Below are 14,034 nucleotides of genomic sequence, written 5' to 3' on the forward strand. Positions count from 1 at the left end.
AAACTCTTGAATATTCTCAGAGCCGTTTATGATCTTTTTTGACATTGAGGTTGACTCACAGAAGGAATGCTTTGGGAATGGGAATGGGAATGGGAACACTTTCTCAGTGGGCCACTAGAAAGTGCAGTTCAGTCTCCTCCCCGTTTAGACAGTGCTTAAACGCTGCTCTTCTCTTTGTCTCGCTCTTTATCTCTGTCGCTGGGCATACATACATATGTGTATGTGTGAATGAATGCAGCAACAGTCAGGCCGCTAGCGCTGCCGCTGTCGCTGCCGCAGCGAGTAGCGTAAGAAGCAAAAACAACAACAACAAAAGCGAGGGAACGATGAACATCAAGTGAATGAAATTTTTTAGCGCGTTGTTTCCCTTCTTTTTTTTTCTCTTTCCGTGTGTAATGACATTTTCAAGTGTCCGACCCTCGGCTCTGACGCTCAGTGTGTGCGTGTGTGTGCGTGTGTGTGTGGGTGTGTGTGTGCGTGTCTGACTTTTGAGTGTGGAATGCAAGTGAGTAAACAATGATAATTGTCTGAGGGGAAGGAGGCAACAACAATAACAACAGCAATAACGTTTTAATAGAAAATATGATTTGATAAGCTTTCGTTTCTCTCTCTCTCCCTAATCTAGACATGGGCACTGCCCCTCTCTGCAATCCCCAAACCCCAATCCCCCAATTCTAACCTCCTTTGCTTCTGCTTCTGCTTTTGATAGGGTTAGCCAACATTTTATTTGGTTACACTTATTATTTATGATTCGTTTCGTTTCGTTTCGTTTCACTTCTTCCTTCCATTCATTGCCCAACATTTGACGTGCGACTGCTGGAATGTGCATTGCACAAGGGGCCTGGGGGCCTCTGCCCCCTCCCGCTCCCATCTGTATCTGTGTGTGTTGTTGTTTGATTTTGGTATTTGGAAGTTATCAATGAAATTGTGTTTTCCCTCGGCTCCGGGCCGTGAGTAGAGTAAAATTGTAGTTATTCGATTTCATTCACAGGCGTTTTTTTTTGGCCCCAATTCGGGGGACCCCGCACTATGCCACAGACCGGAAAAATACTCGAAATCTGTTATTTACCTATTTGTTTAGTGCGGGGGGGGCAAGGGGGCGGGGTGCCATATCGGTTTTCTTATCGCTACTGCCCCCCCCCTTCGTGGCTGCATTCTCTCTGTCTCTTTCACTCTCTCAACACATCATTCGATCCATGGTGGAAGTCAATTGTCAACAATTTATCCCATTCATGGAAATAAATATGAATGAAATTGTATAGATTACGAATCTGAGGTCTCAAATGATTCCATTCGTGATCGATTCATGGATACTTTCTTTTATGGGATGTGCCCTTTATAATATACTCCCCTTTATAGGTATCTTTAATCTATAGTCTCCCACTCCATGCCGCCCACCCAATAAAGGAGTCTCCTCTTCGGTGATGGAATCAAATCCTCTGACATTTGTCCGTCACAAGTCAAGCTAATTAATTCAAGCTGTATGTGCCCCAAAATGATTCCGTTCCATCGCAGAGCCCCCCATCCACCATCCCCCTGGTACAGAGCCATGTTATCAGCTGCCACTCGTGCGCCGCCGCTCATCTCTTGGGCTCTGCTCCGCTCCGATGATGCTCTGCTCTGCTCTGCTCTCCTCTGCTCTCCTCTGCTCTCCTCTGGGCTTGTCAAATTTGACATTTGCTATTGAACCGTTCATAAAATAGGCGCCAGACAGATTGGGGCGCCTCCCCCCCCCCTACGCGCGCGGACAAAGGAGAACGCTCTCAGATGTTTCTTCAGATTTCAGTATTCATATTTCGTTTTTCTGGTTTTGTTTTCTTGTTATGATTTATTAAACATTTATTTGGTTTAATGAATTAATTTGATTTGATTTCGACAGCGTAACGGAAATACTTGTGTGTGTGTGTATCTGTGTGTGTAAGCGTCAATTGTGGGGCGCCAAAGAGGCGCAATGCACGACGCAATTGTCTGAGCGCTAAACGCAAAGCGAAAGAAAAACTGCATAACGAGAAGAGCAGGCAACAAAAACGACAAGACAACAATGACAACTGTACAGGAAAACTATATTACAACGTCAGCGGGGAGGGGGGCGGGCTGTCGGAGAGGGGGGCGGGCTGTCGGACAGGCACTAGCATAAAATAAAACGCAATACATTTCCACAAATGTCGGGGGAAAAAAAACTACATAAAAACAAACAACTAGAAGGCAAGACTAGCTTTTGGGGGAGGAGTTGCGATGCCTCAGATACCCCTTGTGGATGGATGATACGGTATAGATATGGTCTTCCAGCTTGATTCATTTCATTGAGGAAAGATTTGTCAGACTTTGGTGGGATTTTGATCTTTTGGATTGAGATAATTGATTGATTTCACATGTCCATTTGAAAATGTTTGAAGATAGGGAAAAAACATTGTCTCCTCCTACAGAAATCCGCCAGAACTCCAGACCTGAGACGCACAATCGAAGGCCGCTGAAGTGAATGCCCAAGTATGCCAAAAACAACATTCATTGCATGTGCATGATGCGGCAAAATGCTTCTTGTTGATAGTACAAAAGTGTTGCCTGTCTCTCTCCCTCTCTCTCTCTTCTTTCTCTGCGTCTTACAAACATCTGATCAGAGGAACGGATATGCTTCTAATACTTAGGGTACAACAAAATCCAAGCAGCAACAACAACAACAGCAATAGTTGTTAGGCTATTAAGTTCCGCTTAAATTGTTTTCACATTTGCCTTATGCCCCGCCCCCCGCCCCTCTCTTATGCGACAAGCATACACGCACACAGACACACACACACACACACACATACGACGAAAAAAAAGCGCCAGCAACAATAAGAACAAAAGCAAAGTGCGAGAGAGGCACAAAATAACCTAATCAAGAGCAAAACGCCGCAAATAAAGCAATAAACAAGACGCCCCCCCCCCCCCCCCCCCCCCCCCCCCCCCTCTCCACCTCTGCCTTTCCCAAGAAGCTGCAGAGCGGTTTTGAAAAAGCAGCAGACCAGACCCTGTTCTCAAAAAGCTCCAGTTCCAGGGACAACAAAAACAACCAGAGAAAAAGAAAGAGCAGACAGATAGACGCAAGTTGAATGAACAGATAGGGACAATAAGAGCAGCCCAGCAGCAGGAGGAACCACCAAGAAAAGGTACCACAAATCCTAGAGGGGAAGGGATAGATACCCTCTAGAGTAGCGCCCATACACGGCCATGGTATACAGATCTTTCGATTCTATGATGTCCCAACTTTAAATATACAATTTGTATTCTTACCGATCTTTCCGATCTCTGATCCGTTTCTATCCGTGTAAGTGTGTGGTCTTTCAGCTTTCGTTTGATTCCCACAAAGACTGCTCTCTAAATGATATAGGGATTCGATCTTGGCAGATCTTAGATCTGCAAAGAGAAAAGGTGTGGTCAGAAAGTAGCTTTAAAACTGGGGCACTACTGAAGGTTTGCTTATAAAGGTATCCCATAGCTCATACTAGATCACTGGACAGGTAGACCTTCACAAAGAAGTCTGAAATTCCTAGGAATTTCTTAATTTAATTTAATAGAATGAATATTCTAGAACAATTCTCAAGTTTAAGTTTGATTTCATTAATATTTGATTTCATTTGTTTGCTTTTGTTGCGTTTTTTTTCTTTCGTTCTAGCTTTTTGTTAATTTTTTTTTTTTGCCGTTTTCTTTTACCTGCCCCTTTCGTCACATTTGTTGTTGTTGATGCGTTCTGTCGTCCCTCTATTCTCGTTTTCGTTTTCGTTTTTATTTCTATTTTTATTATTGTTGTGGCTCTTGTTCTCCTCCTCCTCCTCCTCCTTTTATTTAGTCGCTGATTTTTTGTTGTTGTCGTTTGTTTATTCAATTCTCCTACTTCTACCTCTGCCGCTACCTCTGCCGCTGCCTCTACCGCTGCCTCTGCCGCTACCTCTGCCGTTACCTCTGCCGCTACCTCTGCCGCTGCTGGTTCTGCTTTTGTTGCTGCTTTTGTTATTACGTATTGTAAAAATGTACGTCTTCATTTTTGTTGTTGTCTAATTTATTTCTATTTCTACGCCGCCGTTGGTTTGTCCTCAGATTGAAAAACAAATTACCATAAATGTCGTTTTTTTTGTAATTGTAATTGTAATTGTAATGTATTAATTGTATTACAAATATTGTTGCAGCACAAAAACATCCATAAAGTGGAGAGATTACTGTAGAGTCGTGAGTATAAGAGTGCGAGGGAGAGAGGGAGAGGCTTGCCGAGTAAGAGAGAGAGAGGAGAATGAGGGTAAATTGAGGATCGGATTGGAATTTCGACAAGAGGAACTCCTCTTCCAGGTTCCAGGGCTGAATTTGGGACTTTCCAGGGGGCCTCCACACGAGAGGAACTCCCCAAATGGGGATACAACCACAATATCCACATTTCGACGGGTCAAAATTAACTAGAGGCCTCCGCTCCATGCCCTAAACCCAAATCTTCCCTAAACCCTAGTTTTTCCCAATCTTCAGAGCGGCAGAAAGTGTACTTTCCAGGGGGAGGGAAGCCCCAACAGCGAGTGTTTAGTGAAACATCGACCAGCAAAGCCCTAAAGTAGCGCACTGCTTGATGCGGCACGCACTCGCACGCACGTAAGCCCAACCGCAAGAGGGAGCGGGATGGACAGAACAAAGAGAGGCGTAGGGGAGAGAGCGCGTGTCCAAAGCCCGGGTTTACAGTTGTTCGGGTCTCACAAATCAGATTAGAAAGAGAGGGAGAGAGAGCGAGAGAGGGAGATCGAGTGTTGAGGGGTTCGTTCTGACATCGACATCCCCTCCTGAAACCCACTCTTGTCGTTTGGTATTGGCCCCGAACGTGGTATAAAAATAAAACAAGAAGATCAGCAGACACAGACACCGCAAGACCCTACAAAGGGGGAACGGCGGAGGGGGAGGGGGACTGAGAGCGAGTGCTGGCGACAGCTGAGGCACAAGATTTACATCGATCACACTTTTTATGTCACATGAAGAATCGGATGGGAGGTGGAGCAGGAGGAGGGGGAGGGGGAGGCGGAGAGGGAAGAACAACACGATTGCAGCGATGGCATTTTGGCGAGACAGTTGGGTGACACAGAGAAGAGACGACAACTAACCAGACGATACATGAGAGCCCCCCGGAGGAGTCCCAGTCTGATCCAATACCCAGAGCCATCCCCCATGGCATGATCCGATCCAAGCAGTGCCAGGCAGGCGGCAGGGCAGACGATCAGACACCGATCCAACACCCAGACCCAAGCAGAAGGCAGAAAGAGATGGGATGGGGATTTGCAGGGCAAGAAAGAGACCCACCCCGATCGGTAGAGGTGGGAAAGAGACAGACTGGGGGAAAGTCGCAGGGAGAGCGAGAGATGAGAGCTGTGTGCGGACGAGGCCATTAGATGATCGCCCCGTCTAAATTTAAATGTCTGTGCGTTTAAGTTGCAAGGCAAAAATAAATCTACATAAAACGTAAACAACACAAAAAGTTTCATTTCATTCCATTCCATTTCGTTTCGTTTCGTTTCGATTTGTTTCATTCGCTTGTAATGACAGATCACAAGACCTCTCGCGCCCTCTTTTAGGCCCAGACTGGTTCGGGATCTGGGTGGATGTTGCCAAGGGTGCCGGTCCAAGGGTTGTACACAATATGTAAAATAGATTTATACATAGAACCAACTCGTTTATGCGAAACGAAGGCAGACATGTTGACAACATGAGATCTAGATCTTGTTTTAATTGCTGTAAATAGAGGAGGCCCAGGGATGAGCATATTCAGCTGGAAAAAGGGCCTAGTCGACTATCAAATTACGTTCTGTAAGAGCGGGTTGGGTGATTATTAAAACTAAGAAAGAAAGAAGACAATAAACAGATGGCTTCCCAGTGTCCCCAGATCTTCAAACACAATTCCTTTAAAGGGAAGAATTTTTAGGATTACTAAATTTTGATTTGACACCAAACTACCGCCTCTACGGCTATATCCATTTCAATATGCCCATAATCAATTCTGATCACTTAAGCAAATGAAGATCGTTTCCATAACCTATCCAAGAAGAAGACTCTGATGTCATCTGTATTTCGGACCAACTATGTGATCAATTGTTTTGATGAACGCCTAAAGCAGTCTTTTGATTCGGAAATATTCCAAGCTGCGATTAGTCACAAGCTGGAATTCCGTTCGATTGAGTCACACGAAAACAAATTAAGAATTCTATGAATGGAGAATAGAACCCAGTGTCTGATGGAACAAAATTGTGGTATGTGGAAAGTCTTTTCACCTCTGCCCCCCGCTTTTCACGACTTTCCTCCTCTCCACGGAATGAACTCGAACTCGAACTCTCACGGCCCCTCTGTATAGATCTGGGGACTGGTTCCCCCCATCTTTAATGGTCGCTCCCCCCAAGGACTTAATTCTTTCGCCCCCCCAGCAACCCCCAACAAGATAATTTCAACTTTTCGTTTATTTTTAAACTGCATTTTCCCTCTGCTTTCGGTGGGCCGGGGGGCCGGGCCTCTGTGAATGGTTGGGAGAATTAAAAATAGCAAAAGCATTTCTATAAAATAAATAACACGAGACAAAACCAAGGGGGCCGAGGGGGAACACTCTGCTCTTCTCTGCTCTGGCTCAAAAGGTGCGCGTCTGCATTTTCTTAATTTAATTTTCGTGTTTCGGTTCACGATCAATTTCATTCTAATGATTGTAATTAAAAACATTTTCCCAGACAGGGGGCGGCCAGGCAGATCTCCTTCGGCAGTGACGCCCACTCACGCGCCGTCCGAGCAGCGAGGCATGTGGCGAGGCGCTTGGTTGAATCCGAAAGGAAAAACACCTAAGGACGGTGCAGTCCATCGGGTATTTGGAATAGGAGTTACCCAGTAACTGGCTCCGTTACTTCCTTCCTTTCTATATTAGATGTTTATTTTGTTTAGTGGTCAGTGTCCCCGCCAGTGCCTATACCCTGCTTCCCCTACGGACTACAGGGTATACGCCAACGGCACGACGTCAACAATGAGACAGACGAAATATTTTTGAATGTCTCGAGGTTCGTCATCAAAATGCACTCGTGAGTGAGTGTCCCATCTCTCTCTTTCTCTCTCTCTCTCTCAGAGCAACACCTTTCCGTTTGTTTTGCCTAATTTCGTCAGATAAATATCTCACAGCAAAACAAAATAATGCACGTCCTCGTCTGTTGTGCATTTTAATTATACCCGATACTCAAAATGAGTATTGGGGTATATTAGATTTTTGGTGAAAATGGATGTGTGTAACGTCCAGAAGGAATCGTTTCCGACCCATAAAGTATATATATTCTTGATCAGCATCAATAGCCGAGTCGATTGAGCCATGTCCGTCTGTCCGTCCGTCCGTCTGTCCGTCTGTCCGTCTGTCCGTCCCTTTCAGCGCCTAGTGCTCAAAGACTATAAGAGCTAGAGCAACGATGTTTTGGATCCAGACTTCTGTTATATGTCACTGCTATAAGAATATTTCAAAATTTTGCCGAGAGCCATACTGACAAAGTATCGGGTATAAATGTAGAGTTGCGGTCTCCGCAGCAACTCAGAACGTTCCCCCTCGTTTTTAATTGTAATTGTAATTGTAATTGCATCTTTGTGTGTCTCAATGAAGGCCTCTTCTGTGTTGATTTTCCTCTTGAAGAGGATTCCAAGTTTCTGTAGGGAAAAAACCATCCCCAAGCAGAAGGTTCTCTAAGCGCACCCTAAAAACTGCAAACATCTAAGGAAGGAAGGAATTTTTGATTGGAAATATCGATAGAGTTCATTTAGACTGTAATATTCTTTGCGTATCTTCTGTTTCTAGTCTAAAAATGTAGTCTTTAGTGGCTTTATTTATACTGTTCTGCCTGTACGATTTTGCAATTTCTTAGATGCGATTAGGTCTCAAGTGGAAGGCACAAACCGTACCCCTCAATCACCCATCAGCAAACATTGTATACAAAATACCAGAAAAACCATAAAAAAAACGAGCTGCTGCTGGCATTAGTAGGTCAGGTCAATATATAAATCATAAAACGGCATTCCATTGCGAGCATAGCAGGCATTCCATTCCATTCCCATTACAGTCCGATGGCATGGTAATCCCCATCACATCACCATCGTCCGCTGCTCTGGCATCCCGGATGCTTGGGGATCCATGGATGCATGCAAAATGTGCAATGTCAAATCCAAAAACGAGCACAATGACTCAAAGCCTGAGGCTCAAAGCGGCTGTCGCTGTTTCTGCTGCAGATTGTGGGCTATAAAAAGCAGGCAACTAACTTTCCAAATGCCAATAGGCGCCGCCGCACCGCACCGCAGAAAAAACAGATTGAACAAACCACAGTCATTATGCATAGTGTATGCTGGCATGTGCTTGATATTTTTCAATGGGTGACGACGACAACGACGGCCACAACGACATTTAACTGAAAAATGCAATAAACAACATTCCAAGCTAAACTCCCATGAATACTGGAGGCACTGGAGGCACCATCCACTGGTCCAAGCTAAACTCCCATGAATACACCGAGCGCATACCCTGCACTGGAGGCACCATCCACTGGAGCTATAACAGTGCCGGGTCATTATGCGCATGTGTTGCCCATTATCGTGTAATCATGCCAGAGATCTCTCTCTATCTCTCTCTCTCTCTCTGTGTGTGCACACTACTGGAACAACTGGATATGGCAGAGCCACAAAGTAGCAGTGGGTCACGACTGGAGTAGCGAGTGGCCAAGGGCCAAGGGGGAAGAAGGTATGCAGAAAGGAAACGGAATGGACATAGGAATCCCAAAAGAAGCAGGCTTCATTCATCGAACGATGCACAAATATCCCATAAGCGAACGGAAACAAATTGGGGGAATATTCAAGCAACGTAGCATGGTACAAATTTCCCATCAGCGAAAGGACACAAACGAGCCAACGAGAAGGCAATAAAGAAGTACAGGCTCTCTCTTTAATGCAACACCCAATGGTGTTCTCCCATTTAAGGTAAAAAATACATGCCTCAAGCGAATGCCACAAGAAACTGTCCGAGAACTCGAACAACAAACAAAATACATTGCTTGTAAATGACGAAGACGGATTTCCACTGAAGTAAAGGAGAAACTAGATCGAGTGGAGAACAACAAAAACCTCCTCCTAGCACTCAGATTTTTCTCTATTTATGTACATTCTCTCATATGCATTCCAATGGACTGAGTGGTCCACTTAAGCAGCCACTAACTAACTAAACAAACTAACTATACCAAGCCAGCAAGCAACCAACGATCGAACGGCCTTGAGCCCACCGATTTACCCCTTCTTTGAGGCACGAAAGAGAGCGACAAATAAAACTAGTTTTCTTTCTTTTTACTCGAAAAATATCTGGTCCAGAGCTTGCTGGAGAGGTGTGCAGAGGAGTAGCAACGGAGGAGTACTTTCCCCCCAGGGCTGCCACCAGCACCAGCCCCCACCTCTCCCCAAATGACATTGTCAATGTCAATAGCAAGATCGTTTTCTCTCCGTTTCCTTTAGCGTACAGAATATGCGCATATCTTGAGAGACTCTGTTCGAGACGACGGAGATCGTTGGTGCTGCATACGCTTAACGGCTTGCAACCTTTACCTGGTGGCGTTATTCGGCGTCTCTCCGGAGCTGCCACAGCCACAGCCTCCGCTTCAAGTGATTAATGAGCCCAAAACGGACAACAGACATCGCCTTGTACGGGTTGGATGTATGGGGGGTTTTCGAAGGTTGGATACACACACGGGGGGGGGGGGGGGGGGGGGCAGACAGACACTTTGAAATTTTGTCGACTTTTATGAGCAATTAAAAAACTATTACAGACCAGGGACAGAAGAATGGCAAACTGCATTGTGTACTGGGGGGGGGGGGGGACTTTTATGTGAAACGATGACGTTTTTATGGGCGCCACGCGAGTGTGGGTCGAGGTCGCTGCGCATGCGCCCCTTTGTTCTCCCTCTCTCTCTCTCCCTCTCCCTCATTCTCTCTTTATGGAATGCGGAAATGTTTGGGCCCTCTCTCTCTCTCTGTTCATTTTGTATTCAATTTTTGTTTAGGTGTATAACTCAAAATGCACCCTAATGACACACATAAAGAGATACTCGACTCTTTTTCGTTTTTGTTTATTTCTTGTCAATTAATTGAGGGGCCATTAAACTTTGTTTTAATGAATAGAGTGCGGCCCAAAGAGGCGGGGTTGTTGGCATCGCCTCGAACCGAATGGAACCGAATGGAACCGAACAGATGGAAGAATACGCTTATTTATGGCACTTTTTTGTTGTTCTTCTATTAATTTATAACTCTTCTTTCCTCTTCCCTTATGGTTTGCTCGTTTTTGTTTTTGAAATGCATTTATCTATGGTCTGGGAATTTATTGCATTGAAAATGATCTGTCTCACATTCAATTTTTAACTTTATTGGGGTGGTCCTTGAAAAGGTGCATTTTTTGTATTTAATAAAATTATGTTTCCACATGGCATATAAAAAAACTTGTTCTTTAATGGGGGGAATCCCTAAAAAGGCAACAATTCATTCAGGTCCTTTTCTGGTAGATCTTGAAATGTTTTCCTTGAAGTACTCGCTAGTTCCGAGACACATCAGAAGGCGAGACCGAGTCTCGGTCCCGAGAATGCAATAACAAAATACCGGGATTGACCGGTATAGGGGTCTAGGGGTGTATTAGAACTACTCCCAAAAATAGGAAATTGGAAATTCTTTCAACAATAAGGAATGTAGTAATTATCAGAGATGGAAAGTAAATCCTCTTTTTTAACATTTAAAATTTCTTCTTTTTGGAACTCCTTGTTCGTGATTTATTTCTCACAAAATCCACATCGTCTTATGGGGACTTTGCGTTGCAGAATTGTAGAAAAGATTTCGATAAAGATAAAGTCCTCTCATTGCGATCAGCCCGTCTATAGCTCTCTCTCCCCCTATCTCTTTGACTGGCTCTTGCCCTCCCTCTCTCCCTCTCTCTTTGACTGGCTCTCCCTCTCTCTGCATCTTCTCATTCGATTCGAACTCGACTTGGACTTCGACTCCACTCTCTCATTCACGCGCCGTTCACATAACTTAAAACGTGATTTTTACATGGCGCAAAATGCTCTCCGAGAGAGAGAGCGAGAGAGAGATGCGATGCGATGCTGCTGCCTCTTCTTTCTTTGGCATTCTTGACTGCAACAACAACAATAACAAGAATCAGCCTCAGACGAAGGTCTGTCCCTCAACATTGGAATGTGGCACAGCACTTTACACCCTTCTGCGTCTGCCTCTGCAGCTGTTGCTACTAGTTTATTGGAAACAACCACAACAACAGCAAGACAGTGAGGGAAGGGGGGGGACGAAGAAGTGCGACAAGAGGGGAAGTACAATGTTCAATGTACATTTTACGGCATGTTAACTGTCTCCTCTCCCGGGGATAAGCCCATAAGAAACGAAGGGAGAGGAGGGGAGAGCCGGAGGGACATTCGAATTGAAGGACGGACCCGCAAGTACAGTTTCTGCATACCCTAGACGGTCGAGGATATCACGATTTATCGCTATATAGAATAATGAAGTATCTTTAGAAATTTCATGCGAAGAAACAGAACTCATAGCAACAAAAATCTTTATAAATGAAATTATTATTACCAATTTTTACGAAATATTCGTAAGCGCCAAAAAATACGTTTTGTGAATGATTCCAAAGGGGTACTCCCTTTCTCTGCAATTATGACACTGTTTTTGCACTACTCTCCTTTAATTTTTTAATTTTATTCCATAAATGTTCCTGGATCTGAAGATAGTTCAATCAAACACTGCACTTAAGGATGTATAACCGATAGATATATAGGGTATAGATACTGGTAAACACAAAGGGTATCAAATACTTCGATCTGCGTCGTTTCTTGGTACTTTTATGAATGTTTTTATTGAGTAAATGTTAATCGTGACATTGTGTCGTCTTTCGTCGTGCGTTTCGGTTTCGGTTTCGTTTTCGTTTTTATTTCTGGTTACATCACTTGGAAGGGCATTAAACGGCTGCAGTCGACGCAGGCAGAGAAGTCGGGCGGCGGCAGCAGATCCCGTTAGCCAGCAGCAGTCGGCCATCAATCACGCACGCACGGAAAAGCGGAAATAAATATAGAAAAACAATAGCAACAAAAACTGCAGTAGTGTGGGGCAAAGGGGAGGGGGAGGAAGAGGGAGATGAAAACAGGGCAACAGCAGCGAGTGTGGGAAAGGGACAGCGACTGGGTCTGTGTGTCTGTGTGGAACGGAAGTGCGTCTAATTGAGCAACTGACAGAATGTGCGCGTCTGCACGGGGCAGCAGCACGCCCCCAAAAACGGTAAGAGATGTGATGCCCCGAGACAGTTGGACGACACCCTCCCCATTCCCCATGGGAATCCATGGGCCCTGGGCCCTGGGCGCTGGGTGCTATCTCAATCAACGTCTGGGCTGACGGAGGGAGTGACGGAACGACGGCACGGAGTGGATGGATGACTGACAGGCAACACGTGTGCCGCTGCCCCACAACAAACCAGTTGGCCATAAAAGTTCAAGACTGGAATGGTAGGAGGAGGATCCCGAACGGACATTAAACGCATTGGGAACGAGGATCTTAATGGAAGAAGCTGCCAGAGGAAGCCTCGCAGACAGCCAAGGGGGAGGATCGGAAGCAGCCGTAAAACGGCTCCGAAAAAAACAGCTTAAAAGCTAAAAGCGGCTTAGAAGGATGATGGGCATCCCACATGAGATTGAGGCATTTTTCTGGAGCAAAAAAAGATACATGACGAATGTATGAAACATGTTTTATTTATGTATTCCATTTATTGTTCATTTATGAAGCTTATGATACTAAATCATGCACACGACATGTATTTTTTTCTTCATTCGCCTGCCCAAAAATACATAAATCTCGGAGCATTCGATAGCAAGTCTGATTAATATTTGTATAATTTATATTTAATTGATTAACAAATAAATAGAGTGGATGAACAGGAGGTCGGGAGCTATAGTGCTGTCTTTAGACTCTGAAACTCTCTATGAATGCTAGAAATATCTACTAAAAATGCTGATTATATGAATACATCAAAGTAAACCAAAGATCTATTATTCCATTGCTCAAGTGGCAGGGTTCAATGGAACTTTCAACACAGAATTCGCATCAATGGAAGCCACTTAGAGCCTTATCATTGACCAACAGATCTCTGGGATCTCTCTCCCTCTCCCTCTCCCTCTCTAGAGAGCTGTTCTGGTGTACGTTTGCGTTTTTCTTTCCAATTGAAACTATTTCCGGCCCCTCCGACTCGATGGGCAAAACCAAAACCAACGTATAAAGAAACACATTAGTGCAATATATATATGCAATTGCAGTGGCATACCACATGCCACATGGTGCCACTCCACTCCTCTGCAACGTCTCAAGAGTGGCTCCTGTGTGTGTGTCTGTGCCCCACAACTGGGGGAAATGCCCAGACGGTGAGTGTGCAATTGAGTGACTGTGTGATGCGGTCCGTTGCCTGTCTTGGCTTGGTCTCTGTGGTCTCTGTGGTCTGGAACTGGAAGTGGAAGTGGCGAGTGTGGATGGGGCCTGGGTCTGAACCAGCTTCGTTCTGGTTTCCCCCACAGTCTTGAAGAACTCTCGGAAAGTTGTTTTTCCCTTGCTAACCGCAGCCAAAGAATCTTTCATGGGAAGACAAGTTATAGAAAAGTATACGTTATCCTTAGGGCATACTTGTAATGGAAACATCTAGATATTTTTCTTCCCAAATCTCTCTCCTTCCCCCTGTTCCAATAGGGAAATGTCCCATAAGCGAAATGACACATGGGTATCTTTTAGTATCTTCCTTAGTGCTAGGGTATTCCCTACTTCGGTACCATTTCCAGCTCTTGTGGTTGACCCACCCCCCCCCCCCCCCCACCCTCCCCCTCTCTCTGCTGCTGGAGCAGTCGCTGCTGCCAAGTTATTATTATTGCAGTTGTTGTTGCGACAGACGCGCCATTTGTTACACATTATTTAGAAGCCAGCCCCCATTTAACGCCCACCAGCACCCCC

General features: G+C 45.0%; 1 protein-coding gene across 2 annotated transcripts in view; it reads right to left on the reverse strand.

Moving 5' to 3' along the window:
* LOC6591473 (insulin-like receptor) overlaps window positions 1–14,034 on the reverse strand; it is a 36,240-nt gene that overhangs the window by 21,430 nt on the left and 776 nt on the right. The window contains exon 2 of one of the 2 annotated variants that reach the window (XM_026985196.1): window positions 3,271–3,393. The exons of the other annotated variant lie outside the window; for it this stretch is intronic. The gene's annotated coding sequence lies outside the window, so the exon portion shown is untranslated. The remainder of the gene's footprint in view (window positions 1–3,270; window positions 3,394–14,034) is intronic. 2 annotated transcript variants of the gene reach the window in all.

This window comes from Drosophila persimilis, unplaced genomic scaffold (genome assembly GCF_003286085.1).
Source record: "Drosophila persimilis strain 14011-0111.01,24,50 unplaced genomic scaffold, DperRS2 tig00000000-arrow-pilon, whole genome shotgun sequence".
Classification (NCBI taxonomy): Eukaryota; Metazoa; Arthropoda; class Insecta; order Diptera; family Drosophilidae; genus Drosophila; species Drosophila persimilis.